We start from the raw sequence: 25,236 nt of genomic DNA, 5'->3' as shown, positions 1-25,236 counted from the left end.
AATAAACCCCAAAACATACCAAATCCAACAATCTTTGACACTAGTCTGGCGTGGGAATAAACCCCAAAACATACCAAATCCAACAATCTTTGACACTAGTCTGGCGTGGGAATAAACCCCTAAACATACCAAATCCAACAATCTTTGATACTAGTCTGGTGTGTGAATAAACCCCAAAACATACCAGATCCAACAATCTTTGATACTAGTCTGGTATGGGAATAAACCCCAAAATATACCAGATCCAACAAGCCATGACAATAGTCTGGTATGGGAATAAACCGTAAAACCCCAAAAAAGATCCAAAAACCTTTGACACTAGACTGGTGTCGGAATAAAAACCAAAACATACCAGATTCAACAAACTTTGACAATAATCTGGTCGAGACATAAACCGTGATTCACGTGAAACCTAAAACAACTTGATAATAACCTAGGATGGAAACAAGGGTGGAAACGTATGAAAGTTAAAAAACTTTAACACGAGTGTAAACTAAAAATAAAGTCTGAATAATTACTTCAAACTCGTCTCTAGTTTGTCCTGGAAATAAAGGTTAAAGTTCATCATCTTATCCAATAAACTCTAACTCTGAAAATGAGGCGTAAAATATATCAAAATACACAATTTTGTGAACCTGTCCTAGAACGATGGGGAGTGTAACTTATTGTAGATCAATTCTTTATGAAAAAATACACACCTTTCTGACGTCTTACATACCATAACAAAAACTAAGTAAAAAAATAAACCATCAGTTAATAATACGAGTATCCTAAAGTGGTAAGACGTTATCACTAACGTTTCATTCTTGACAGAAAATAAGATAAACTGGTTAAAACAGTCGTATTTTTGTGGAAACAATGAACGAAAAATCAGGTAACGCAGAGACGAATAGCCCCATCTTTTATTTTTTCTCACATGCAGTCAGCTTGTTGATAAAGAAAATGATCAGAGATAAAAGCAACTCATTTGTTTGGCTCTTTTTTAGCACATTACGAACTTAATATCACAGGCTTAAAGACCGGGCGGCTCGTGTCTATTGCCGCCCACGTGACTTAGAAACATGACTGATGGGTGTCTCGCAGGATGTGTTTCTTTCTCCCTCTTTCTGTCTCTCCTCTCTACAGGAGACATGTTTTCGATAACTGTGAGTCACCACTGATATATTTTTCCCCCACTGTTCCATTCAGATTAAATTATTGTTCTTAGGTGCCTGGTTATGTAGGAAAAAAACTGGCCATATTAGATGTTTCATGAGCCATAAACCTGCGTACAACAACAAAGACAGGATGGGAGAAACACACGGTTTCCTAACTCGAGTCTGTACGTTTTACAAACAATCTATGTCAATCCTAAGTGATATGTGTAGGGTGATACAGTCACTTAAGAGAGCCATGACGGAAAAGCCGCTGTTAGACTGACGGCGGATATACAGGCATCCAAATTAATTAGAAAGGATAGCTACAACTAGTTACAACGTTTCGTGGACGTGAACTGTTTGTTGCCTTGCGAAAACATCTCACTAGGGCCCGCCACTCAGAACATGTAGAACACATTCTGGTGATAAAACACTAGGTGTACATTAAATATTTGTAGCTATATTGATTTATTGTTGTTACGAAGAAGCACATATTATATTTACGCCCGAATTTACAAGTTACTAGATTATGAATTTTGTTCTTTCAACAAACTATGGAAAAAGGGACTGTAGTCAGTGGTGTAATCATAAATTTTGCAGTCAGTAGTGTAATAAGAGACTTTGTTGCCAGTGGTTTAATATCAGATTTTGTGGCTAGTAGCGTAGTACTGTATTTTGTTTCCAGTGGTGTAATATTAGATTTTGTGGCCAGTAACGTAATACTGTATTTTGTTTCCAGTGGTGTAATATTAGATTTTGTGGTCAGTAGCGTAGTACTGTATTTTGTTTCCAGTGGTGTAATATCAAATTTTGTGGCCAGTAACGTAATACTGTATTTTGTTTCCAGTGGTGTAATATTAGATTTTGTGGCCAGTAACGTAATACTGTATTTTGTTTCCAGTGGTGTAATATTAGATTTTGTGGTCAGTAGCGTAGTACTGTATTTTGTTTCCAGTGGTGTAATATCAAATTTTGTGGCCAGTAACGTAATACCGTATTTTGTTTCCAGTGGTGTAATATTAGATTTTGTGGTCAGTAACGTAATACTGTATTTTGTTTCCAGTGGTGTAATATTAGATTTTGTGGTCAGTAGCGTAGCACTGTATTTTGTTTCCAGTGGTGTAATATTAGATTTTGTGGTCAGTAGCGTAGTACTGTATTTTGTTTCCAGTAGTGTAATATTAGATTTTGTGGTCAGTAGCGTAGCACTGTATTTTGTTTCCAGTGGTGTAATATTAGATTTTGTGGTCAGTAGCGTAGTACTGTATTTTGTTTCCAGTAGTGTAATATTAGATTTTGTGGTCAGTAGCGTAGTACTGTATTTTGTTTCCAGTAGTGTAATATTAGATTTTGTGGCCAGTAACGTAATACTGTATTTTGTTTCCAGTGGTGTAATATTAGATTTTGTGGTCAGTAGCGTAGTACTGTATTTTGTTTCCAGTAGTGTAATACCAGCTTCTGAGGCCAGTGGCGCAACACTAGATTTTGCAGTGTGGCGCATTTCAGGTATACACGCATCTCCTTGAATCTCTCCAGTTACACGACACTCCTGACTGTGTTAGGGTCTTCTTGGAGCGCTCCAGTTGCACTACACCGCTGTCTTATCTTTTCCGTAACATACCTTCCGGCATCTCGGTTAAGACTGGTAAATATTTTAATTTTTTGTTATATAGCAAATTAGATACACAAACATATTTACTTGGGTGTTTATGTAGTAAAGTTTTGTTTGGTTTCTTTGTCAAATAAAACAGGTTAGAGAACATTGAAGTTAATTATTTGTGAGAAATTTCTATGTCAGATACTGGGACCGTTAACGTTTCAAAAACCTGCAAAGCTAGATACAAGACAGCAACAAACTGAATAAAATACGCTTGTTAAGTAGATGCTACACTAAATGAAACTGAAACAAGGCCAAACAATTCTATCACAGGAATACTCACTTTTTTCTGTCCTGAAAATGTGTGTGCTTGTTTTCTTATAGCAAAGCCACATCGAGCTATCTGCTGAGTCCACCGAGGAGAATCGAACCCCTGATCCTAAAAATGCTCGCGTTCTTTACTATCTATCAACGAATGTAAACAAAAGGCGGATATAAAATATACTTCGGTAGACATTTTGTAGAACAACACATTAAGATCGTATCAACGTTTTTAAAAAATCTAACATTAAGTCTAGAATAACATTATAAGTTTATTGTTAGTATTAAGTATGGTAAAATTTAACTTTAACTAAACTAAACCGTACACAAGTTACAGTATTAATTTATATATTTACCCTGTATATACTACCCTTACTAAAGGCTTAACTAATGTTAGGCCTAAGCATAGTTTGATTTGTTTTGAAATTTGCGCAAAGCTACACGAGAGCTATCTGGACTAGCCGTCCCTGATTTAGCAGTGAAAGACCAGAGACAAGATAGTTAGTCATTACCACCCACCGCCAACTCTTGGTCTGTTTTTTTTTGCCAACTAATAGTGGGATTGACTGTAATATTATAATACTTCTACGGCGGAAAGAGTGAGTTTATTTGGTGAAACGGGGATTCGAGCCCGTCACCTTCAGAATGCGAGTCAAACACCCTAACCACCTAGCCATGTCGGGCGTATTAGGCTTAAGACAAGTGAACTTACAAATTTCGCTGTCTACGATTAGAATTATTGTATATCAGTCTATAAATCCTGTACTTAAAGAAGTACTATCACAATAAAGATCCGTATTTGATCTCAGATCAACAGAGAACTCTAGTTTCACGCTATATTATCAACATCCCAACAAATGTGATAAAATATTTTGTCTAAATGAATATTTTTATATCTTAAGGAGTCGGAAACATTTGGGGACTGATTTTATTTATACATCAACGTTTGTTCTTTCTTAAGGGAAAAAGAGCTTTGAGTTACAATTCGTACTATTCGAAAAAAACAAAGAAATTTCTATTTAAAACATATTTTCTGAGATAATAATGAAGAGTTTCGCGATAGTCACATATATAAATATACGTTACACTTACCTACAAGTTATAAGAAGCGAACCACTCCATGACAATGTAACATGTATCCTTTCTTTGATTTGGTTTGTTTTGAATTTCGCGCAAAGCTACACGAGGGCTATCTGCGCTAGCCGTCCCTAATTTAGCAGTGTAAGACTAGAGGAAAGACAGCTAGTCGTCACCGCCTACCGCACACTCTTGGGCTACTCTTTTACCAACGAATAGTGGGATTGATCGTCACATTATAACGCCTCCACGGCTAAAAAAGGCATGTTTAGTGAGATAGGGATTCGAACCCGCGATCCTAGGATTAAGAGTCGAGATAAGCTGATACATTATTGTGGTCTTTGTAAAACATAGGTGAATGAATTGCGCCGATGTGTGATTCTTATATACTTATTTCTAGTATCTCGTAGAGGTATTTTGTTTCTCTGTGGTCAGAGGTCAACTCTGAGCTGCAGAGGTAATGTGCAAGTGGTACTCTATCCAATGATTCGTACAGTATTAATTTTGTTGTGCCGGGCCGCATCTTTCCTTGTCGCTGAATGGTGTGACTCTCATTAAACTATAATTGTATGTACTGAAGTTGGTTTCATAATTAACCAACTTACGGCTGTTTATGACAGTATGTATAGCTCTAAAAATTACAAAATGTACTTGTAACAAAAACTAATTTAAGCTGATATTGACACATCATTCGCTAACGTCCAGCAACACCAAATAATGACAAGACAGTGTGCTTGAAAATATTTGAAAGCTTCAAGCTGGAAACCGAATGTTTTTAATATGCTATGGGTATTTGATTTTATTTAAGCGGCTACATATGAGAAGAGATATTGACAATAGAAATGGAAAACTTAAAAAAAATTATAAAGTGAAAGCAGTACTTGGGTGCACTTTACTTGAATGCAACTCACAGTTCATGGGGGCAAAACCTGTTTCTCACCTAAACTTCCTTTGTAATATAGCACAAACTGCTCCCATTATCTAATTTTTATATCAAACATTCATTTAAAACAACATTTCTGTTGTATCTAATTTCTTACCATTGAGTCATTTTTATCTCTCCTTCTCACACAGGCCCAGCATGGCCAGGTGGTTAAGACACTCGACTCGTAATCCGAGAGTTGCGGGTTCGAATCCCATCACACCAAACATGCTCCCTCTTTCAGCCAGGGAAGCGTTATAATGTGACGGTCAATCCCACTATTCGTTGGTAAAAGAGTGGCCCAAGAGTTGGCGGTGAGTGGTGATGACTAGCTGCCTTCCCTCTAGTCTTATACTACTAAATTAGGGACGGCTAGCACAGATAGCCCTCGAGTAGCTTTGTGCGAAATTCTAAAACAAACAAACAAACCTTCTCACACTGTTTATTAACACTTCTTTCTCATGTCAATATTTACTGGTAATTTAACTTTCTTGCTTGTCTATTAACAATATACATTACTCAGCACACTTCCATTTCCACTCAGTGAATAGAAGTAATACAATTTCAAATACAACTCAGCGTTAATGAAATAATCACACTTTTCTAGTTGTAACATAATGTTACTGCTTATCCAGTGTTAAAAGAACTAATCTTGCTTCCCTTTCCATTCAATGTTTTGTAGTAATCTAATTTTTTTCTGTTCTTCCAGTGTTAACACCATTCTTGCTCATTGATTATTGGTACTCGAACCTTCAATCTCATCCAGTGCTAAAAGGACTCATCTTGCTTCCCTTTTCAATAACCTAATTTCCTTCCCACCAAGTGTTTAGTTTTCCTCTCACTCGATGCTTAATGGTACTCGAACCTTCAATCTCATCCAGTGTTAAGGAATTCGTCTTATTTCCGTTCTCACTCAACTTATTCACTTCTTGTTCCATGTTTAGTGGCAATCTAACTGTCAGTTTCACCCTGTCTAAAATGACTTCTCCTCAATGTTTTGTAGTAAGCTAACTTTCTTTATTATCCATTGTTACCAAATACATATATATGTAAAAACGGCTGGTTTGGGTTGAGAAAATTTTTATGTAGAGGAAAGAACAACGTTTCGACCTTCTTCGGTCATCGTCAGGTTCACAAAGAAAGAAAGAGGTAACTGACCGATAGCTGACCCCATGTTTGAAGGAGGTTGTGTAACTGAGTATGGGAATGTAGAGGGCGTGCTTAGATGTTTGATTATATTTATTTATATAGATATAAAGGTGTTCCTTTCTATTGGTTTATTTTGGGCTTGAGTTGTTGTACAAGTAAGGCTTCTTTAATTTTGCGTTTGTTTATGTTTGTTTCTTTATTTAGTATTTGAGTGTTTTCTATAGTTATGTTGTGTTTATTTGATTTGCAGCGTTCGAAAACGTGTGAAGGTGACTTTTTGTGTTCTTTGAATTTGGTTTCCATTTTTCTACTTGTTTCTCCAATATAGAAGTCGTGGCAGTTATCACATTGTATTTTATAAATAATGTTGGTGTGGTGTTTGTCAGTGTAGTTTTTACATAGTATAGACCTCAGTTTTGTGCCTGGTTTTTGAATAAATTTGATATTAACTGGAATGTCATATTTTGTTATTACTTTTTGCCAAACGTTGGTTATTTGTCTGCTGATGTCGGGAATATATAGTATACAGCAGTATATGGTTTCGTGATTTTTTAAATCGTGGGGTATGTTTACTTTTGTTAGTTGATTTTGCTTTTTGTCTATGTGTGTGTGTATAATGTTTTCTACGGTTTGTGGAGGAAACTTATTGATGTTGATGAAGTATTGTTTTATTTTGTCTAATTCGTCGTTAATTTTATCTGGTGAGCATAGTCTCATGGCTGTGTTTATTTGGTTTCTTAGCATGTTGAGTTTTTTTGTTTTCTGTGCTGAGTCACGAGGAATATATAGTCCAGTATAGGTGATTTTTGGTGGATTTCTGTTTTAAATTGTGTATCGGTTTTTGTAATTTTGAGGTTAAGAAATGATATTTGATTGCCTTCTTCCTGTTCACATGTGAAGTTAATGTTGGGATGTATAGAGTCAATGTCATTGAAAAAATTAAGTATGTGTTCTGTAGATCTGAATCCCGCAACCGTGTCATCCACATACCTGTACCAGTATGGTGGTGGATGTAATGCTGTGTTAATTGCCTGTGTTTCAACTTGTATCGGCCCGGCATGGCCAAGCGTGTTAAGGCGTTCGACTTGTAATCCGAGGGTCACGGGTTCGAATCCCGATCATACCACACATGCTCGCCCTTTTAGCCGTGGGGACGTTATAATGTTACAGTCAATCCCACTATTTGTTGGTAAAAGAGTAGCCCAAGAGTTGGCGGTGGGTGGTGATGACTAGCTGCCTTCCCTCTAGTCTTACACTGCTAAATTAGGAACGGCTAGCGCAGATAGCCCTCGAATAGCTTTGTGCGAAATTCAAAACAATCAAACAAATCAACTTGTATCATAAAAATATTGGCTGGAACTGGTGATACTGGGTTGCCCATGCTTAGGCCAGTTGTTTGTATATAGTTGTGGTTGTTGATTAGGTAGGAATAAAGCTATCGGTCAGTTACCACTTTCTTTCTTTGGGAACGTGAGGATGACCGAAGAAGGTCGAAACGTTGTTCACTCCTCTACGTAAAAAATTTTCTCAACCCAAACCAGCCGTTTTTACATATATATTTCTCTACAAGTGGGTTTTCTCGTCATCACTGATTGTTACCAAATACAACTTATTTCTCAATCAATATTTACTGTTAATATAACTTCTAATTTCACCCAGTGTTAAGGTACCTCTCAATGTCTAGAGATAATTGAACTTTTTTCTCCTTCAGATTTAAGGAACTCCTTAATAGGTAGAATAATTTTTTATTCTAACTCAACACTTATTCTAATAAAACTTTTGTACGCGTGTGTGTGTTTTTCTTACAGGAAAGCCACATCACGCTATCTGCTGAGTCTACCAAAGGGAACTGAACCCATGATTTTAGCGTTGTAAATCTCAAAACTTTCATTCTTATCCACTGTTCATGAACTCATTTTGTTTCCATTCTCATTTAACATTTAGTTATAATTTAATTTTCTGTTTCATCTAGAATGTGGTATTCTTCTAACTTCCCCTTTTAACCAGTGTTTAATGGCAACCCACCTTACCATGCCATAGGAACTCAACTTAATTTCTTTACCACTCAATGTTTAGTTATAATCAACCTCCCATTCTCATCCAGTGATAACGAAGTCATTTTGATTCCCTTTTCAATCCATTGAAATTCAATCGTTTTTCAATCGTTGAAATATTGTCCCACTTTTGACCTAATGTTGAGTTTTAATCTCACTTCTCATGAAACGTTAGCGGACTTATTTTCACTTCCCTTCTCACTCAGTTTTAAAGACTTTTCTTATTACACTTCTCACCCAGGTTTCACAAGGAATTTATATTTTGTTTTTGGCTAACCATAAAGCTAATAAAATATTACTAGTGCTCAGTTTTGTCTGTACTGACAATACGCGCTTACCTTACTGTTTAAATGCGCATGTACGTGCACATTTCAAGAGATATACAGTGAAGGTGGATGTAAATATACTTTTCAATAGGTCTAAAGTTAGGTGGTAGAATAACATTATAGGTTTGTTATTTTAGAGTGTTAAGGTGGTAGAATAACATTACAGGTTTGTTAATTTAGAGTGTTAAGGTGGTAGAATAACATTACAGGTTTGTTAATTTAGAGTGTTAAGGTGGTAGAATAATATTACAGGTTTGTTAATTTAGAGTGTTAAGGTGGTAGAATAACATTACAGGTTTGTTAGAGTGTTAAGGTGGTAGAATAATATTACAGGTTTGTTAATTTAGAGTGTTAAGGTGGTAGAATAATATTACAGGTTTGTTAATTTAGAGTGTTAAGGTGGTAGAATAACATTACAGGTTTGTTAATTTAGAGTGTTAAGGTGGTAGAATAACATTACAGGTTTGTTAATTTAGAGTGTTAAGGTGGTAGAATAACATTACAAGTTTGTTAATTTAGAGTGTTAAGGTGGTAGAATAATATTACAGGTTTGTTAATTTAGAGTGTTAAGGTGGTAGAATAACATTACAGGTTTGTTAATTTAGAGTGTTAAGGTGGTAGAATAATATTACAGGTTTGTTAATTTAGAGTGTTAAGGTGGTAGAATAATATTACAGGTTTGTTAATTTAGAGTGTTAAGGTGGTAGAATAACATTACAGGTTTGTTAATTTAGAGTGTTAAGGTGGTAGAATAACATTACAGGTTTGTTAATTTAGAGTGTTAAGGTGGTAGAATAACATTACAGGTTTGTTAATTTAGAGTGTTAAGGTGGTAGAATAACATTACAGGTTTGTTAGAGTGTTAAGGTGGTAGAATAATATTACAGGTTTGTTAATTTAGAGTGTTAAGATGGTAGAATAATATTACAGGTTTGTTAATTTAGAGTGTTAAGGTGGTAGAATAACATTACAGGTTTGTTAATTTAGAGTGTTAAGGTGGTAGAATAACATTACAGGTTTGTTAATTTAGAGTGTTAAGGTGGTAGAATAACATTACAGGTTTGTTAATTTAGAGTGTTAAGGTGGTAGAATAACATTACAGGTTTGTTAATTTAGAGTGTTAAGGTGGTAGAATAATATTACAGGTTTGTTAATTTAGAGTGTTAAGGTGGTAGAATAATATTACAGGTTTGTTAATTTAGAGTGTTAAGGTGGTAGAATAACATTACAGGTTTGTTAATTTAGAGTGTTAAGGTGGTAGAATAATATTACAGGTTTGTTAATTTAGAGTGTTAAGGTGGTAGAATAATATTACAGGTTTGTTAATTTAGAGTGTTAAGGTGGTAGAATAACATTACAGGTTTGTTAATTTAGAGTGTTAAGGTGGTAGAATAACATTACAGGTTTGTTAATTTAGAGTGTTAAGGTGGTAGAATAACATTACAGGTTTGTTAGAGTGTTAAGGTGGTAGAATAATATTACAGGTTTGTTAATTTAGAGTGTTAAGGTGGTAGAATAATATTACAGGTTTGTTAATTTAGAGTGTTAAGGTGGTAGAATAACATTACAGGTTTGTTAATTTAGAGTGTTAAGATGGTAGAATAACATTACAGGTTTGTTAATTTAGAGTGTTAAGATGGTAGAATAACATTACAGGTTTGTTAATTTAGAGTGTTAAGATGGTAGAATAACATTACAGGTTTGTTAATTTAGAGTGTTAAGGTGGTAGAATAATATTACAGGTTTGTTAATTTAGAGTGTTAAGGTGGTAGAATAACATTACAGGTTTGTTAATTTAGAGTGTTAAGGTGGTAGAATAATATTACAGGCTTGTTAATTTAGAGTGTTAAGGTGGTAGAATAATATTACATGTTTGTTAATTTAGAGTTTTAAGGTGGTAGAATAATATTATAGGTTTGTTAATTTAGAGTGTTAAGGTGGTAGAATAACATTACAGGTTTGTTAATTTAGAGTGTTAAGATGGTAGAATAACATTACAGGTTTGTTAATTTAGAGTGTTAAGATGGTAGAATAATATTACAGGCTTGTTAATTTAGAGTGTTAAGGTGGTAGAATAATATTACATGTTTGTTAATTTAGAGTGTTAAGGTGGTAGAATAACATTACAGGTTTGTTAATTTAGAGTGTTAAGGTGGTAGAATAACATTACAGGTTTGTTAATTTAAAGTGTTAAGGTGGTAGAATAATATTACAGGTTTGTTAATTTAAAGTGTTGAGGTGGTAGAATAACATTACAGGTTTGTTCATTTAGAGTGTTAAGGTGGTAGAATAATATTACAGGTTTGTTAATTTAGAGTGTTAAGGTGGTAGAATAACATTACAGGTTTGTTAATTTAGAGTGTTAAGGTGGTAGAATAACATTACAGGTTTGTTAATTTAAAGTGTTGAGGTGGTAGAATAACATTACAGGTTTGTTAATTTAGAGTGTTAAGGTGGTAGAATAACATTACAGGTTTGTTAATTTAAAGTGTTGAGGTGGTAGAATAACATTACAGGTTTGTTCATTTAGAGTGTTAAGGTGGTAGAATAATATTACAGGTATGTTAATTTAGAGTATTAATTACGGTAAAGTTCAGCGTTAACCAAAATAAAGCAAAAAAAAACGTAAAAAAATATGTCAAATATAGGCCATACTTAAAAAAGGCTTAACTAATGTTAGGCCTAAGATAAGTTGACTTACAGATTATGGTATCTGCGATTAGTATTATTTTGTATTATTCTGTAAGTCCTATGTTTAAATAGGTTCTGTTGGAATAAAAATACTATTTTGACAACAAATGTTTTGTGAGGCTCTGGTAGTTATTGTAATTTTACAGTTTATGAGACAGAAAAGAAATTATAATTTATAAATCAATAAAGAAAGTTCAATAAAATGTTCGTTTTTAAGTACCTTAAGAAACATGAAGAGTGTGCTATAAACTAGGAGATTTCGTTTTCAAGAAATAAAGTTCTTTTCATAAATTTATTGTAAACGAAACAAATATGTTATATAACACTAGTTTCAATGATTAGAAATTTAAAGTATTGTGTTTGTTTGTTTTGAATTTCGCGCAAAGCTTCACGAGGACTATCTTTGCTAGCCGTCCCTAATTTCTAATTTAGCAGTGTAAGGCTAGAGGAAAGGCACCTAGTCATTACCACCCACCGTCAACTCTTGGGCTACTCTTTTACCAACGAATAGTGAAATTGACCGTCAAATTATAACGTCCCCACGGTTGAAAGGACAAGCATGTTTAGTGTGACGGGGATTCGAACCTGCGACCCTTAGATTACGAGTCGAACGCCTTAACCCACCTGGCCATGCCGGGCCTTTTTATTTAGTATTAAAGCTACAAATAAAGATAGCTATCATGTACACTGTAAGGACTCAATGGTCATAATAAAACATTTCTTCGAGTCTAAGTGACAAATTTTTGTTTGTTCTTAAACACGCTGCTACACAAAATGAATACCTATGCTCCGCCCACCACAGGTATCGAAACCCGATTTCTACTACCTCTTCTTCGATAAAAACAAATCAACGAATGAAGAAAGTATAATTTAGTATCTGTGACAACGAAGTAAGCAGTCCATTTTATAAAATATTTTAACACCGAATTAATTTAACAAGAAAGATTTTGTGACAATTTGTTAGTTTGAATTTCGCGCAAAGCTACTCGAGGGCTATTTGCGCTCACCGTCCCTAATTTTGCCTGTGTAAGACTAGAGGGAAGGCAGCTAGTCATCACCACCCACCGCCAACTCTTGGCCTACTCTTTTACCAATGAATAGTGTAATTGACCGTCACATTATAACGTCCCCACGGCTGAAAGGGCGAGCATGTTTGTCGCGATGGGGATTCGAACCCACGATCCTCAGATTACAAGTCGAGCGCCTTAACCCACCTGGCCATGCCGGGCTATTTTGTGACGAACGAATCATTTACTTTCTACTGATCGCACTTATAGAAAATATCAAGTGCGTATAATTTAATACAAAACACTTCGACAAAGTGTCTTGTTAGAATAAATCTGACGTGCTGCTTTAAATAATTGTTTAATTTAATATAAAATATTTGTTGCGTGTCCTCGGTATTGCAATAATAAAACAAAATTTGTAAGAGCTGCTAATAAGCTGTTGAGAATAGAAATGTTTAATGATTTATAGCTTTGATTCTAACATTTTCCAAAGGGCAAGCTTATAAAATAGTATCAGAAAATATATTTCTGTTCGATATTAAACGTTTCCTAGGAAACAGTTTTTGTAAAATATCGAGTTACTCTTGGTTTCCTTAGACATTAGACTTTGTGGGTTTGTTGTGTTTTTTTTTTTTTTCAAAATACAAATTAATAACTATTTTAAACACGGTTTGCGTTATGTAAAGGACGTGAAATGTCGGTTGCTTTAAAGAATTTTATTGTACACTTCTAATTAACAGTCCTCCGCTAATACAGCGGTAAGTCTACGGAGTTACAACGCTAAAATCAGGGATTCGATTCTCCTCGATGGACTCAGCAGATAGCCCCATGAACCTTTGCTATAAAGAAAACAGACATTCTAACTAATAAAACTGTTATATTCAACAAGTGTACGTATGCGTTTTTTTTTACAGCAAAGCCACATCAGGCTATCTGCGGAGCCCACCCAGGGGAATTGAACCTCTGATTTTAGCGTTGTAAATCCGTAGACTTATTGCTGTACTAGCGGGAGGCATATATTAAACGACAAACAGAGATGTTCTTAAAGATGAATAGATTTGGTGTTTTGACTTGTAGTGCAAGATACTGACAGCGCCCCCGGTCTCTACAGCGAGTTATGTTTAAACTACATGCATTTTAAAAGCTGACTCGGAATGAAAACGTTTCCCTAAATATTGTGTCATAAACAAGAAACACCTTGTAGAAAAGAGACATTTACATATTTATTAGAGCGACTGTATTATTACACAAAGGTGGGTCTTCACATCAAGACGGGTGATTTATTGTTTAAAGAAGGTGATTGGGATACCAATGGACAAGTCCAGCCCATACTAGCAATTTGCAATATCATTTCTATATGGTTGCCGCAGTTAAAGCGTTACCAAACCTTTAATTTGACGCCAGAGATAAAACAAAAAATCTTGGTCCTGCCTCGTTCCGATTATTACTTTCCACATCATCTTAGCTCCAACCATAGCCAATCAAAAGCACGCTTTCTATGACCCCGCCCCAGTAGCCTTGAGTATACGTAGACCATGTGGATTTCAGTTGAACCAATCATTACCAGAACGTGTTTTATTCATAAGGTTGTTTTATTTTATTTTGTTCTACCGGCCATTTTATGTACTTTGAATTCATTCGGGTTCTCTTAAGAAGACCAGATTTTACCTCCCCCACTCTCTGCCCCATCACAGCTCGTTTCTTTAAAACATTATCCACTTAGCCGAAGTTACATTAAACTTAAAATAAGAACGACAGAAAAACAAATAAAAATACTCGTCTTTGTATTTAACCTTTGTTCAGGACTACGAAACTGTTAAGTCTGAAAGCTCCAACTAATACACAAAATGAAACTAGGCGTAAGATAAACTCTTTCCAACGTTCATTTGCAATATTAAAAACATACTGCGTCTGAAATTTTGTTGTTGGGTTTTATATCATTGCGGCTTGCCTTTACGGCCTGTTGGTTGTTAGTTTAAAAGGTCGGGTACACGACTGAAAAAAAATAAATGCTTATTTGAAAGATTACGGAAAACGTTTTGACGTATTTACGATCAATTTTTGTTTAGTGTTTTTTCGCTAGTTGTTGCGTATGTAATTTTCAGATGTTGAGAAACTTAGAACAAGAAGAAAATCTGTGACTACTTTACTCCGGAGTTAATCATCGGTAGTTAAACACACTTCTCATTTATGGATGAGTTTTTGGTTACATAGAACTTTTAGAAACGTCAACAAAAATAACTATCAATAGTGTCATTACTTCTACTAATTTATTGTTATGATCTTTATGTATTGTATATTGAAAGTGGGTGAGTTTTTGGTCATTTCTTTACCCTAAATGTTGGAAAAGGATATTTATTATTCAATATGTGGACGACACTGAGTGTTAATATTAAAATAAATTAATAATCTAAGGGTTAATCACTTTAACGAGGTTGCACTCTTGGCTTGTACAGTTTTAAACGCAATCTTAACAGAGATATGATAGAGCCAAATAGCTTACCAGTCCAATACTCCATAATACTGGGCTAATGATTGAACACTCTTGTAAGGAAATTCAAATGTGCCCAATCGGAAACATCTTACATGTCCACATTTGTTGTTATCACGTTTCAGTAGATATAACACACCCAACTTTGTGATATTTATAAAAGTAGATTCTACTAAAATAGTCTTAACTCTGATGCTTGTAGAAGAAGGTTATACCAAAGGACAACGTAATACTGTGATATTTGTAGTGACAGATTCTATTACAGCACATCTTAATTCAGTGATGCTTATAAAAGTATATTCTACCAAAATGCATCTTAATTTGTGATACTTGTAGAGGTCGATTCTACTACAACACACCTTAAACTATGATACTTGTAATATATTCTACTAAAATGCGATTCAATCTACAATGCTTATAGAATTATATTCTATTAAAACACGTCTTAATTAACTCTGTAAAAGAAGGAGAGTTATTATACTAACGGTGACTTCCAATTGGTTGTTGTTTTCTTTTAGCAACAAAAAGCTGACTTTGGGTCTAACATTTCCATACCAATATTAGTTGAAAAAACCTGTGACCTAAAAAATTATTTAAAAAAATATTTTTTGATTAGATGCAAGCCATATCTTAAGAATTCGAAAATAAAACAACTTATAAACGAACAACACTTTTTAAGGACAAAATAAATTATTGTACAATAAACAATGTTTTATCTTTAATTCCTATCAATGAAATATATTCTCAAAATATGAAGCAATCATTTCGTTTGTTAGTTAACCTTATCATACGTTACTGTTCTTTTTTATCCACTAAGTAAACTCTATTCCTTAGCCGCTCGCAATACTCTGAGAAAAACAACACACAACAGAAACGAAGAAAGAAAGAAAAAAATTTAAGAAAGGCATAAGAAGGAAATAATAAAATGACGGTACAGTTCAAAGCGGCTGTATGACAAGCAGACCACCGTCGTGGTTGTACCCTAAATTTTCCGCTTGGTGTCGTCTTTTTGACTGGTGGTTTTTCGCTGTCAAAGCACACAACTCAACTTGACCGCACAATATACTAGCAAAATTTGGCTTTAAACTTGAGCTAGAGCAGCTGTTTGTTCCAAGAGGTCCCCCATATGTCTGTATTTTTAGTTTGTTTTTTTTTCCTTCTTACACAGAGCCCTCTTTTTGTCAGTTTCTTCTCTGATAACAGTAAGTTACAAACGCGAACTATGTGATTCTTTAATTGTAAAAGAGCGTAGTTCGTTTAAACTTTTCACAATCTAATAGGATGCAGAAGGGTGTATGAAATAAATCTCAAAGGAAAGAAGTAAATAAAAACACATAAGTACTAAAAACATATTTCTTAAAATTTTGCAGTTAAGCCTAATAAAAAACAACATTAACACCTATGAAGACCAGTAATACGTAATTTCAAATAGTACAAGAATTAAATAAAGTAATCTTTAAAGTTTACGTAACAAACTTACAAAATATAAAATAAACTGTTTACATAGCCATAGAAAACGGAATATTGTTGCTAAACCAGTTTGTTTTACTCAGATCCCTCAACTACGATAATTGTAGCCAATAAGTGGCTCCATCTAGTAGCAGAAAGTTTCTTTTTTTTTAATGTTACACATTTTGTACTGATCACATATTATGAACATATGTTATTCCTTAAATTTCAGAAACGAGATATTTTATACACAAAAAAAAAACAAGCTACAAATTAGCTGTAAGAACTACAGTAATGTTCGTTGAACAGGAATGAATTAGGTGATACTTACGAACAAAAAATTACTATGTTATAGCATCATTTATTATTAATAAATCGATATATTTTAAAACATTGTAATTAAATACATCTGACGTATTATACTAAAAATCTGAAAATTATGATTTTGCTAGCATTTAAAATCTTTCATTGCATGAAAACAATATTAACTCTCCTTCTAGATATTTAGAACAACAAAAGGTTTTATACAGATTACACTGAAGAAAGGACACATGGGTGATGATTGGCACGCTTGATTCGACTGTTTTCTACCTTATAGAATAAAACGTAAAAGAGAGACGAGTTCTTTCACATGCTGATTTCGACTGTTTCCAAAACTAGGCGTCTTTATGGAATTTCTCTAGTCATATTTAATATTTGATGTTTTGCGCAGAATTTAAGTGGGCATTGTTAAAACGCTCTATTCGTAGTGTTGCTTTCTGCTTCATTTACCATTCAGTAACAGACTCCGTATTTCCATTTTATCCACACAAGAAATACTTGTTAACTTATCTCCCCATTTATTTACATGTCTATCTTTCCCATCACCAGGTTTTCTTTATACACTGATAACTTCGGTGTGGCCTAGTGGGTAGCATGTTGGACTACGAAAGCAAAGATCTGGAGTTCAAGAGGTCATCCCACTAAACACGCTCCGTCTTTCAATCATTAGCGCATTAATTAATATTCGAATCCATTATTCGTTTCGAAATTAGACAAAGCCCATGTGGCGACAGGTTGCTGGCTACAATAGTCCTTGGAAGTAGAACAAAATTTGGGCGGATATATATAAAAATCTGCACACCCCCTAATAGCAAAAAAAAAAAAAAAAAGACTGCGGGCTTACAACGTTAGAAACATGGTTTCGATACCGTAGAGGGCGAAGCATAAATATCTGGAGTGTGACGCCATCGTTTCGTTCACGATAAAAACAATTCTCATAAATTTGTTCACTGCACATTCGACAGAGGTTTCACCATCCTCAAACGTCATGGTACATTGAAACTGGTGAATTCCTGTGTGTTGTCATTTTGTGGACATTTATCTGAAACTTGCCACATACTATGAAAGATGCAAGTTTGTGCTTGTTTCTGCAACTTACAGTACTAAATTAAATGATCCAATATGCATTTTAGTTGTTTACATTATTGATTGTCTAGATTTTAATATAGAACATTAAAGTCCATAAATAATAAATTGGCTATATCAGTTAGCTATATTTGATATGCAAAGTACATGAAGTATTAGATGACCTAAAAACGCCGAAACGTTGTTCTATACTTTATTTTAATTAAAGTGTTAATAACTATACCAGCGGCTCGGCATGGTCAGGTGGTTAAGGCACTCGACTCGTATTCTGAAAGTCGCGCGTTCAAATCCCCGTCACACCAAACATGCTCGCCCTTTCAGCCATGGAGGCGTTATAATGTGAAGGTCAATCCACTATTCGTTGGTAAAAGAGTAGCTCAAAGGTTGTTTGTAGGGGGTGATGACTAGCTTCCTTCCCTCTAGTTTTAACTGCCAAATTAGGGACGGCTAGCACAGATAGTCCTCGAGTAGCTTTGCGCGAAATTCAAAACAAACAAACCTATACCAGCCGTCTTGAGAACGAGTGGGCTTCTCGTCATCACGCGATGCGACAATTCTGCTTAGTAATATCACTAAGAAAGACCAACCTCGTCAGACGTTCTTGGATTAAAGTCCGAAAACACCGGTAACAGCGAAGGTACTCAACTGATGAACTAGGGCAAAATGGTCATTAGAAGCTTCTTACTTTACCTGTTACATATAGGTAAAGACAATTATCTACTGCAATTATTATCGTATAATTTTAGCAGCTCTCCTGTTAAAAGGTAACACACAACTGTTGCTATACATTCACTTTTATTTAATTATTAACTAATCTATAAAATGTTATTGACATTATTATTGATTTTCCACTACAAGCAAGTTGATTATTCGCAAAATGCCCGAAATAAATAAATGCGTTTCAGTATATTCGTGATTAGCTACGTGTTTTTATCTAGAAACAACAGTGACAACCTGGTATGATACTAGCAATCCCAAACGGCAGCGGTACATGATCTCTTTGCTGGGACACTTCCCCTTCAAAACCCACAAATGTCTGCTCATTGATTGCTGCGGAGTCATAGTAAGCGCTGTTCGTGGGGACAACGCGTACCTACTGTGCGAGCTTTCTAAACAAGCATGTTTCTCATTATTTAGCGCCGCGCGCGCGCACGCACGCACACATATTTTATTTGTTTCCGTTCACAATGTGACGTTTCGGGCGCAACAAAAGAGCTTCTTGCGGCTGGATTTTCAAAGCATCGTTTTGCGGGCACGTGACATTCCAAGCTGCGAGTGTTTGTAACGCTTCACGTCAGAACCTTTTGTGGTATATGGATCTTTATACGAAATGGTCTTTTTTTTTATTTTAGAGAGAGTAAATTACACGTTTTGTTCATCTTTGTATAATTAATATTTGTTTCATTACAAATTTAACTACTACCTATAGTTTTAATTTTATAACTCAAGAATTGTGTTCTAAACCAGTGATTACTTATTTCTGTTAACCTCGAGGTTATGTTTTGAATTAGTTTTTAAGGAAGTTTGCTGTTTAGAATTTTGTGCCACGCTAGAAAAGAGATAATTGACACTAGAGGAGAGACCAACTTTTGTAATACGCTGATATGAACAAATAGTGGTATTTGACCGTCACTCCTACAACGCACCAAAATTTCCAAATTATGGAGCGATATTTTGCAACGACGGTTCACGAACCATGAATACTCGGATTCACAATCTGACCATACTGACCACTAGGCAACGCTCGGTCCCCAAGAGAAGCAGTATTTTTATTTAATTATGATAGACTAGTTTGGGGTACAATACTTCTGTTCATAAACATTATTATAGCTTATGATCACAGTATAAATTGTTGTTTTTTTTTAATTATTCTCTAAGTATTTGCTCTTGAAGCCTCTTCTCTTACAATAAACAACATGTTGCTATTATTTGGTTTTACCCGATAAACTGTCATCTTTAATTGTTTTCGGATCTAGCCATAAAGTAAAATATTTGGGGTTTGGAACAATCAAGGGCAAACAGTTTGCAATAAATAATTTTGTATTTTTCAGTCCCCTTAACATGTACATTTAAAATAAACTATTCCTCAACAGACTAGGACTTCCTTTTCAATTCAGTTTAACGAACTTTTTATGGCGTTGAAAAACAAGAAGTGTCCTCCAACGTATGTTCGAAAAAGCGGGCCTTTTCGGCAGCTCCTAAGTAACATCAGTCAAAAGTGAATCGAGAAAACACAAATAGGTAAGAAATATCTTGGTTAAAATAAAAGAAAAGCGTTTAGATGGCGTCTGCGCATTATTATAAACTTAAAAACATAACAAGTCTTGAAGTATAACTTCCAAGTTTCAAGAAATGTCCCACACCAAACGAAAAGGGGTGTAGAGTCACTTGCAGTGTATTTAAGCTTTATCCAACGACGCATTATTAGGCTAAGAAAGCTAATGTGAGAGAAAACTTAGCATTCGTGTTTTTCTTTATCTTGAAGATAGAATTTTATCTTGTTTAAATTTTGTGCCTAGTAATATAGCTAATTTTAAGAAAAGGCTTTTTGAATCTTTGCCAGCGATTTAATACCGATTACCGCATAAACAACCTTCATTTTCCCGCCTAGAAGAAAGCAGTAATAAAATAATAATTTCGGAGCACTACTAGAACGTAGTAAGTATTCACCAAACTGTTGACGTGAAAATCAACAAGCAACATGTTGAAAACGAAATAAAGCCTCACTTGTTAGCTTGAATAAGTACTATATTGTGCAATCAATATTACTCATCCAGTATTGAGTATGTTTACAAATATACATGAAACAGAAAAATTTCAATTGTTTACAATGTTTTATCGATATTAAATATGGCTGCTAATAGTACTAGACACACGGGTATTATCAAAACAGTGGCTTTAATGATTCTGACCTAATGATATAAACTTAATAATCTAAATTATTCCCAAAGAATATTTGAGGTATACACGTTTTACAGTACATGACAACTAACCATGCATAAATTTTCCTATTCAATTAGAGTAATGGCTTACGGCTTTAGTTGTGTCGTACGACACGTAAACTAGCTAAGACAATGGCCGACACAGATAAGCTATACCGGGCTAGTTCCACCTACCTAATCTCCTAGTGGGTAAATGATATATGCATTTTAGGTCAAGTACCCCTCTGCAAGAGGGCGAGGCTGAGTTCACGTGTTAATGGCTATTTACATATATTATAATAAAGAAGAAAACGTAAAGAATTGTCAGTTTGTAAACGTGTGGCAATACGTCAACATTATACATCCCTAACATAAGCCTATTTGGTTAGGCCCGTGATACCGGTACACGACCACAACGTCCCCTTTGTCTCCAAACAGGAAACAGAGTAATAATAATTATCAAATATTTAAAACAGGAAAATGTTTGTATAAACCTAAAGTTCATGTAAAAAAACTTGCATTTGTTTCAAACAAACATTTTGTGTGTGAAATGAGGATTGATACAAGTGGTTAATTAAGAAGAGGAAAAAAGAAAATATTTTATCTCACCCAAATTGAGCTACACTTAAGACTTTTTTTTTTGCAGACTAATATTTTGTACTAGTGAATATATATATATATTCATCACAAATTGATTATATGTATTCAATAATTTTTTTTTAAATTTACGTTTTAAAAATTAGGGTAAGCAATATTATGACACTTTGGAAACATGAAACGAATATTGTTTTTTAATTTAAAAATCGAATAAATTATATAATTTTGAAAACAAGAAAAGAAAACCCTTTTTTCACAATAGAGTGTTTCAAATTATGGAGCTCCCAGCTAGTGCAACAGTAAGTCTACGGATTTACAACGCTAAAATTAGAGGTTCGTTTTCCCTCGGTGGGCTAAGCAGATAGCCCGATATAGCTTTGCAACAAACATAGATTATGGATAATTATTTAATTTATATGTGTGCGAAAAACTATTTAAGTTGTTTTTCTGAATAATCATCCAAATATGTTAGTGTTTTCTAAATTTTGTTCAAAGCTACTCGGGGGCGATCTTTGCTGACCGTTCCCTATATAAACTAGAGTTAAAGAAGCTAATCAAGAACACCCACTCTATAACGTACTCGCTAACAAAAATAATAAAATAAAATAACCGACAGGTATCAATATTATTGAGAAAAATTACTCAGGTTTTCTTTGCAATAATTTGGATACATTTTTGTTCAGTAATGTCTCAACGTATTTTTTCTTCTCCTTATCTTTTCCATTTTGTAATAATGGTACTGTAGCAGTATAGCGACAAGCGGACTACACACACACAAATCTAGCACTACACTGTTTCAAATCGATTTGTATTAAATTTCGTCATTTTTAAAGATAATCTCCAAATTTAAATTAGTAGTTGGACTGCAGATATCTCAAGGAGTTTCGGAGTTAGGCAAGACCTGAAGCTTGGAGCTGCAAACGCAGAAATCCTAAATTAATTCACACTGTGTATACATCTGTTTATTTATTTGTCTGCGAAGTCAGGCTCGGCATGATCAGGTGGTTAAGGCACTCAACTCTCAATCTGAGGGTTGCGGGTTCGAATCTCCGTCACACCAAACATGCTCGCCCTTTCAGTTGTGGGGGCGTTATACTGTGACGGCCAATCCCACTATTCATTGGTAAAAGAGTATCCCAAGAGTTGGCGGTGGGTGATAATGACTGGCTGCCTTCTCTCTAGTCTTACACTGCTAAATTAGGGACGGCTAGCGCAGATAGCCCTCGAGGAGCTTTGCGCGAAATTCAAAACAAACCAAACCGAACCGCGAAGTCCTCTCAGAGGGCCAGACTTAACAGACGAACTTAGAGCGGTTAGAGGAGTGTTCATATTCGTATAGCCTTTGTTTTTTTATGAAGTTTGCGCAAAGCTACACGAGGGTTATTTATGCTAGCCATCTGTAATTTAGCTGTGTTAAGACTAGAGGGAAAGTAGCTAGCTATCACCACTCACCTTGGGTTACTCTTTCACCAACGAATAGTAAGATTGCGAGTAGAGAGCCTTAACCATCTGGCTAAAACATGCCTGGAAGGTCATATAAAAGTTTTCAGGAACCACGGGATTTGTTATCGAGTAGGGACCTTCCTATAGAAGAAAATGGAAACAATCTGAGGAGAATGCTCAGTGTATTAAGACCTCTATGAATCTCAATGGTGGCTTTTAACCTCCATAGCGGAGTACGTGTGTTTTGTGCCAATCCAATATTAAGTAAAAGTTTTAGCGAATTTGTTTGTCTGCAAACTTCTACATTTTTGAAGCTAGTACAAACAGTCTTGGAAGGCAAATTCGGGACAGTCTTAGGTTCTTGTTATTTCTATGGTGTCCCCTCATGCTAAAGGTTTATGAGGAGGTTTCAGGGTTGCTAAACCAGAATCTAGCATCAGTTTTTGTGTTCGTGCTTTCCTCAGGATCCTCTGGGCGCTATATTTTAGGGTATGTTCACACCTCACAGTAAAGTTAGCTGGCCAAACGTAACACACGTGCACAAGTGCCATGGGCAGTTGGGTGTTCTAATGGAAGTTTGTTTTTCGAGTACTGGCGTACTCATGGTTACTTTGAGGAATTTGAAAATAATTCCTTACACGAGTAGACATACAGAAACTTGCTTTTCAAGAAGCTCTTGAACGCAATGAAGGATTCTCTCCAGCTTCGGGAAGAGGGAAGGATGTAGTTCTTGTCTCTTTAACTAAGATTTACTGAGAAGAGCACCAAGACATGAGTATGCTATACATACACAAAAGTGGGTTAATGAACAAAAAGCTCATCCTACCAACACTAAATATGTCTTGTGAAAGAAAAGGTACGACGCTGAAATATATAGTTTGGAAGAAACCAGTTATCCAAACATGTTGTCACATGTGGAAAAAGATGAGAGCAGAGCCATCATATACTGCATGTGCAGACTGGTCTTTTAAGAGTAAAATGTTTAAGCTGGAGAAGGTGGAATACTGAGAGGCATACACTAAAGATGATTGTGTTTGTTTGTTTTTGAATTTCTGCAAAGCTACACGAGGGCTATCTGCGGTAGCCATCTCTAATTTAGCAGTGTAAGACTAGATGGAAGGCAACTAGTCATCACCATCCACTGCCAACTCTTGGGCTACTCTTTTACCAACGAATAGTGGGATTGGCCGTCACATTATAATGACTCCACAACTGAAAGGGCGAGCATGTTTGTTGCGACGAGGATTCGAACCCGCAACCCTCAAATCCTAAAATAATTCACTTTGAGTGTAAATATGTTTCTTTATCTGTCGACGAACTGCTCCGATGGTTATAAAGCTAGAAACCACACTTGGCGAGTGGACTCTGTACAATCCAGAGAACGTCTGACCTATATGGTGTAACCCCTTACCTAGAGGATACAAAAGATGCGCTTGGGAGGTCACTCAAGCTTGATGTGGATCTGGATTTAGGTGCTCTTGATCAAGAAATGCCGTGACCAATGTCCTCGAGTATTCTCTAAACTCGTAAAGAGAAAATATCGAAACTATTTTCTGTAAACATCGTTGACAGGGAAGTTCAAATTGACATGCTGAAAACAATTTCCTTAATAATTCTTTAAACTCGAAAGATAGATATCCCTAAAATAAAACATTTTTTTGTAGACATCGTCCACAGAAAGAGTTACAATGACACTCTGTACTTAATGTTCTCAGCTACGTCACTGCAATTGCAAATAATTAGCTAACTAGATTCTCTACACCCACTCAGCAGTCTTAACTATCACATTAATTTATATTTAAACTATACATCAAATATTTATTTTGTTGTCTACTGTTTACTAAACGCCCAGTGTATTCTAATAGAAGAGATACACATTAAACAGAGATGTTTTTTCTTATAGCAAAGCCACACCGGGCTGTCTGCTGTGTCCACCGAGGGAAATCAAACCTCTTATTTTAGCATCGTGAATCCAAAGGTTTACTGCTGTCCCAACAGGGGACTTACATAAAGGATTAATAATAATAATAATAATAATAATATATATATATATACAGTTCTAGAGCCTTCAGAAAACGTTTGATCTGTACTTCAGTGATATGTGAGATAACATAAAGGTAGCTGCACATCTAATGTGTAAAATACATCACATCACTTTGTCATAATACAGTTTTATGGTTTTCCTATTAAAAACGTAATTAGATTTTTTTCTTCCCATGTAGAAAACAGTGTCACTTCCTAATGTACAATATAGGTTTGCTTGTCTGTCATTCGCCACCAAACCGCGTTTTCTTCTGTACTTACATTTTAAAGATTTCACTGCGTTTTCCAGTAAGAGAACTTCAAGAGAGTGATCGATTGCTCATTAATTACGGTTCACAGCGTTTAGGGAATTATAAATACGAAGCCCATTAATCATGTTGCTATACGGCTGCTTTCACTCGCTGAAAGCCTTTGTGTACGAGGCAACTTTAAGAAATGTTTCAGTCTGTGTCTCGCTATCTATAAATTAGAATATCCCTCTGTATTTTAATTTAACATCAATTTGGCATCGATTTTTATTAGGTGTTTCTTTCTCTTGTGTGATTTATTTGTGTTTCTGAGTAAGTTATATCCACTGTAAGAAAAACGTTCTTTAACGATTGCAC

General features: G+C 35.1%; 1 long non-coding RNA gene across 1 annotated transcript in view; it reads right to left on the bottom strand.

The window, feature by feature from the left end:
- LOC143247503 (uncharacterized) overlaps positions 1-25,236 on the bottom strand; it is a 136,183-nt gene that overhangs the window by 24,223 nt on the left and 86,724 nt on the right. The window contains exon 2 of the long non-coding RNA XR_013026588.1: positions 3,077-3,198. This is a non-coding gene — a long non-coding RNA (uncharacterized LOC143247503). The remainder of the gene's footprint in view (positions 1-3,076; positions 3,199-25,236) is intronic.

The sequence above is a fragment of the Tachypleus tridentatus genome, chromosome 3 (genome assembly GCF_004210375.1).
Source record: "Tachypleus tridentatus isolate NWPU-2018 chromosome 3, ASM421037v1, whole genome shotgun sequence".
NCBI lineage: Eukaryota > Metazoa > Arthropoda > Merostomata > Xiphosura > Limulidae > Tachypleus > Tachypleus tridentatus.
The sequence above is the reverse complement of the archived record's forward strand: the minus strand, read 5'-3'. Positions and strand labels throughout refer to the sequence as shown.